Here is a 6000-nt window from a genome sequence, read left to right as displayed (position 1 = left end):
TGTTTTATCTGGGTGATACTGTTTTTAAGGTTAACACTTTTGTTTGCTATGTGGAGACAGGTGGGTAAGATATGTGTTTAAACAGATGGTGTAATGATTAGTGTACGGGTAGAAGATTTGCTGTTTGAATCACAATATTTAATTTTTTTTGTCCAGAATAGATCTTTGATTACAAATACAAGTTTGTAATTACTAATAATGTGCTTCAATTTGTTTGAGACAAATATCTTTCAAAGTAATGCACCCTTGTTGAATGTTTGTAAATTGTATACAGTAATTGGCATTTGAAGCCCTACATTAAGGACACAGGTGGTTTAAATATACTTAATTAAGGATAGACACTTTGAGTGAAATCACTTGTCATTGTATGTTGTCCTGTGAATTATTTTGATACAGCCATGCTTTTAAAACTCTCATTCTGATATTTTTCAGAACACTCTCAGGGAAGAAATATTTGAAGAAGATCTTAGAAAGTACCACTACTTTGTCTGTAAATGGTAAGCTTTACAGTAGATGTGATTTAGCGCTTAAATGTCTCAATTTTGTATATATCTTAAAATTTAAGGTTACTTAGCTAAAATATTTTGGAGGCAATTGGTAGACAAATATATATGATATAATTGAATTTTCCTAATTCACAATAGTTTTATCAGAGTGAGCTGCTTTTTAAAATGCCAAAATAAATCTTGCAAATTAGATAGAAATTTTAAATCTAAATTACTAATACGAAATACCTAGAAAAATCTACTTTATTAGATAATGTCATCTATCAGTCAGCACTGCTTTGTCACTAATCCTGATGTGGCTGTTGCAGCAATTGAAAGCCATATCCTCCTTTTCTGTGTCTATAAGACATCCTAAGTTCTGTATTTCCACCTCTTAGGTGCTGAACCTTGGAATTCAGTTCTTTGCTTTGCAAGCTCTGTCTCTCTCCAACTTAAAATTTCCCCCTGCTGACAACTCACACAACTACTATTCTTTTTGTCGTTTAGAGCTGCTCCCTATGCATCTTGGGAACAGGCCTTAATGCTCTGGGCACCTATTTGCTTCTTGAAGCATATGTCTCTCTTGTACCCAGAGTCATTTCCTGCCTTTACATTTTGTAATGGTGCCTACAGGAATATACCTTTTTATTTATTTTTTGCAGAAGTGCCCTCTTGTGGCCACAGAACAGAGTTATTTTCTATCTTGGGTGAAATCCACTGTTTCAAGTTTTTGTTAAAAACGATGAAGGCTTTAAAAGAAGTGCTTGACTCTTTAAATCTAGTAATGTCTATCACTGATATTGATTTGATTTAGGAAAACCAGTGAAGGTACCTGACAAAGAGGGTTGGTTTAGTTTATGTATTTTAATGCTGTTCCTTAAAAATTCCTGCAGAAAAGAAAGCTAAATGGCAAGAAGAAAGCTGCTTCCTTTATGTGCTAGTGTGCTGTGTGTTTGGGATTTTTCCTGTAGTTGGCTTTATTACTGTTTGATGTGATAAAATACAGGAACACTTGTATTATGCAATGAACTGTTTGTCTAGACCAGACCTTTAATCTTCTGGTCTCTTTGTTATATAATTGTATTGTATCACATGAAGCACTAGAATACCTCTGATATGTCTACCATTTGAAACTTGTTTCTAAAATGGTTAGGAATGGATCCTAGACCTAATAGATAGCCATGGTTATGGCTAGTTAAGGGAATTTATGAAAGAAATGAGGGACTTGAGAAAGGGAACACACAGTCCTATCCGTTATCCACATGTGATGGGCAATCAGCATTAGGTCCGTGTGTCTGATCTTCTGAGGGTTAGGTTGCTTCAGTGATATTTGAGAGGCTGAAGAGGGGTAGGATACATTTTGTGGCCCAGATGAGAGGGTTTTGTTGTCACATATACCTGTAAAGATGTTGATGTGACAAAGTGGGGGGGGAGGGAGAGCTATGAAGATAGTACTTGATAAGACTTACTAGGAGCAATGTAGACTCCAGCAGTACTGCTAGCACTTCAGGCTTGCCTCTGTTTTTTGGGCAGAGAACAGACTTTGCATGCTGACCAAAATCGTCTGACGGGCTGCTGTTTGGAATGTATGTTGAGGGTTGCCTTCCTCTGTTGCAATTATTACTGCTTTGTCAGCAGCTGTATAATTTGGTGGTAAAGTTAGGGTACAGGATATTCAATTCTTGAAGAAGAAATGTCCATCAAATTGAGATGTTCAAGAAGCAGTTTTGGATTGAGTGAAAGACATAGGATGTCAGTTGATTAGGAGAGAGCCATTCAGCATTGGCATGAAAGGCAGGCATACTAGTTGCAGTTGAAAGAATCCATCTACATTCTTGAAATTGTCCACTGAACATATTACGCATTATGACGTTAATTTAAATTTACTCATTTAAAACAAGCTTAAGATGTGATAGTGGGTTAATTCTGGAGAAGACTAAAAAATTGGTGTAGCACAAATTACTCTCTGAAATGTTGCTCACTGAAATGTGAGATGGGATGACTTGAGGTGAAGGGTGATAGTTACATTAGTATGAGATAAAGGATGACTTGACTTGTGCATTGCCAGCACAAAACTGGCAAAAAGTTAGAGGTGCTAGCACACTTTTCTAATTCTCCCTTAAGAAGGAATTTTGATTCAGTCATTGATCAGCTGTGGATCTAAGATACACAAAGTACAATTTTGGTAGAAATTGAAGTATATACAATACTTTTTATCGACCTAAATTTATTTTATTGCTCTGATAACATAAAACCTGCGGTGGATAATTTAGCATTTAAAATAGTAAAATTTGCCATTGATGCCATTTGAAAATTTTAATGTCTTAGTTTTCTACAGGAAAAATCTTGAATATAGCCAATACTAGAGAAAGAGAGATGTTGGGAAAAGAACTCTGAGAATAAAAAACACCTTTAGTAATGAAAAAAAAAGACACACATTTGGACAGTCACACTAGGACTGCCATAGTCTTTTTAGATTGAGAGTTAAACTTTAATTTTGAAGACCCTGAACTCTTCAATAGTATATTACATGAATTACAGCATATTGTATACAAAAATATCCCTGAAACTATTGTATATGTCTAAATTATATACAGGAATTTTTCGAATACTGAGTCATAAAAATCTTCATGCTTTACAATTTGAGTGAGTAAAACCTTGTCTTAAAAATTTTGCTTATTCCAATATTTCACTGGAGTGAGAAAAGGTGAAATATTCATACTATCTGAAGAGAAACCAGAGTATGACTAAAGCATTTTAGTGCTCTCCAGTTTCCATAGTTCGGGGGGGGGGGAGAAATGGGGGCATTGTTTTCACGCCCTCGCATCTCTGAATCTCTGACAGCGACAAGGCAGTTAGTACATATATAGAGAGAGGATAGATAGTGATACTGGCAAAAAAGAAAAAAGATAGGTTCCAAGGCTGAATGTCTGACGTGTAATACTACAGAAAGAGGGACAGAGATAGGTAGCAGGATTATGAACTTTCTGTGTTTTCATTTTGAGATAATATGCAGGAATTAATCTGAAGGTAGATTTGCGAATTTTTTCATGTAAAAGGTGTAGGACAAGCTGTGCAAATGTAATTACACAACCTATTGGAAAATTTAGAGGAAGAATCGAGTACCAAAGAATAAGACTCTTTGGGAACACAACGGAGAATAGGACAAAGAAAGTAACAGTGGCATATGACTTTCCCCACCTCAGTTTTCCTCTGACATGTTGGGTTGTTAGAACTGTATTTAACCTCTCTTGCACACCTTACACAAAACCCCACAGTTATTTAAAAACTTTGACTGTGGAAGATAAACCTTCAAGGAAGATTCTGCATCCAGATAATAGGGATGTCATCTCCCTCTTTGGACATTAATTTCTATGCAGTGGTGAAAGCTGGGGAGGGGCTGAAAAGATGTGTGCAAGCAGTCACAAATGCAGGGCTTGTTCCTGATCAGTAAGTAGCATCTGAACAGGCTTTAAGAAGGAGCAGCTATACAGACATTGCAGATGCAGGGACTATCTCCGAAATGAAAAGACCAGTATCAACCCCAAACTCAAAATATGCAGACATAAAATGTCAGTAACCTAAGATACTTTATGCTGACTTGACTGATCCTCTTAAGGTATCATAAGCCTCATATACATTAAAAAAACACTCAGTGTTCATGTTTGTGTTATATAGATATTTCAGCAAAGAACTGAAGGATGGAAGAAAGAAAGTTCTTCATTCTTTTCCTATGCAACAGAGGAATTGCCATATGTAATACTGTAATATGAGTGCCTAGTGTGAAAGAAGCGAATAGTACACTATTTATTTCGTCACTCTTATAGCCCGTCCTCCTCAACAAAAGCTGGTCTCAGGGCGGCTCACATAACAATAAATATACAGTAAAACTTCATAAGCTCATAAAAACCAATAAATTAAAACAGCTCTATAAAATTGTACAAATTGCATCTCTCCAATGGCACATTTAATTATGACATAAGGCCACAGCAGGCCTGCAGGCAGTTCAGATGAAGTGCAGAGCCTGTAAATAGTTGACAGCATCCAGGCATGGTGGAGTAGCGTAGGGAAGCCAGCACTGATAAGGGAAACCATAGCTGGTCTCAACCATAGGCCTGGTGGGATAGTTCTGTTTTACAAGCCCTGCAGAACTCCATAAGGTCCCGCAGGGCCCTGCTCTCATTAGAAAGGCTTCTCCACCAGGCAGGGGCCAGGGCAGAAAAAGCCCTGGCCTTGGTCAAGGCCAGCCAGACACTCTTTGGGCCTGGGGCCTACGGTAGATTAGTATTCGATGATCTTAGCATTCTCTGGGGAACACACCGGGAGAGGCAGTCCTGCAGATATGAAGGTCTCAGACAATATAAGGCTTTAAAGGTCATAACCATCACCTTAAATCTGATCTGATAGTCCAGCTATTTTAAAAGATTAGTATTTGTACAAGGCCAAGTATGGAGCTGTACAGTAAGACATAAAGTGTAGAATTATGTTGTGGGATTTCTGAAGCTTGTATGTAATATGGCATACCAGTGCCTCCAGGAAAGTGTGTTTTGTTTGTTGTTAAACTAACAAAGGGTTCACAAAAGGAGCTTTCACTCTCGAAAGCTTATACCCTTAAAATCTTGTTGGTCTCTAAGGTGCTACTGGACTCAAATCTAGCTGTTCTACTGCAAACCAATATAGCTACTCTCTGAAACTATCTTGAAGGGTTCATAGTGTAATTTCATAGTGAAATTCATGTTCCTATATTCTTCTGTCAAGTGATGTTGCAGGGTGTAACTCTGGGATAGAATTTAAAAGGGTGTTGGGTGAAAATGGGAAGTGGGGGAGAGGGCTATTAATATATTCTTTAATTACTGAAATGGGAGATTTCAGAGTTATGCCTGCTTATAAATCACTCCCTCATACTTACACATCTACTTACATGGTATTACTTTGTGTGATTACTCAAGACTGAGAAAAACACCATCTGCATATGCCATAGTATTCTTTTACCTGTTTGCTGTCTTGGCATTTACAGCCAATATTCTTGCCTCAAATGTATGTATGTATATCTTTCCAAAGATCTTTTCCATAGTGAGAGGAAGTAGGGCTTAGTTCCTATACCCCCTTAGGCATTTGTCCTCCAGTAGTGAAATACATCTTTTCTATAGAAAGAGATTCTGAAGCTTTAGCATCGTGCTTGTTGGTCTTTTAGTCCTATTCCAAGAATTTGGGGGAAGTAATAAAGGCTGAACAGCATTGTACATTATGAATATGATCAGATGCACACATTATTTCACACAGCCAAATTGCATGGCATGAAATTATTTATTTATTATCACGATGGGTAGCCGTGTTAGTCTTTCTGTAGCAGTAGAAAAGAGCTTTGTGTAGTTTCCCTTCTCTAATAATTTACTAGGCTACGTTATTTGTTCGATCACATGGTAAATTTCTTCTAATGGACGGGGGTGTTGGTGCTGGTGCACACCTGTTTTTTAGGATCCTCTGTACCCCAGGAATAACATTTCATTGAGCA

The 6000-nt window shown here is 37.4% G+C and overlaps 1 protein-coding gene across 1 annotated transcript in view; it reads left to right on the top strand.

Annotated features, from left to right (window-relative positions):
- The first annotated feature begins 429 nt into the window (after positions 1–429).
- The window catches only part of ARHGAP5 (Rho GTPase activating protein 5), a 28445-nt gene continuing 22874 nt past the window's right edge, over positions 430–6000 (top strand). Inside the window, exon 1 of the mRNA XM_056852256.1 lies at positions 430–497. The gene's annotated coding sequence lies outside the window, so the exon portion shown is untranslated. The remainder of the gene's footprint in view (positions 498–6000) is intronic.

This window comes from Euleptes europaea, chromosome 6 (assembly GCF_029931775.1).
Source record: "Euleptes europaea isolate rEulEur1 chromosome 6, rEulEur1.hap1, whole genome shotgun sequence".
NCBI classification, from domain to species: Eukaryota; Metazoa; Chordata; class Lepidosauria; order Squamata; family Sphaerodactylidae; genus Euleptes; species Euleptes europaea.
Note: the sequence above shows the minus strand (reverse complement) of the source record. Positions and strands in the feature narration are given on the sequence as shown.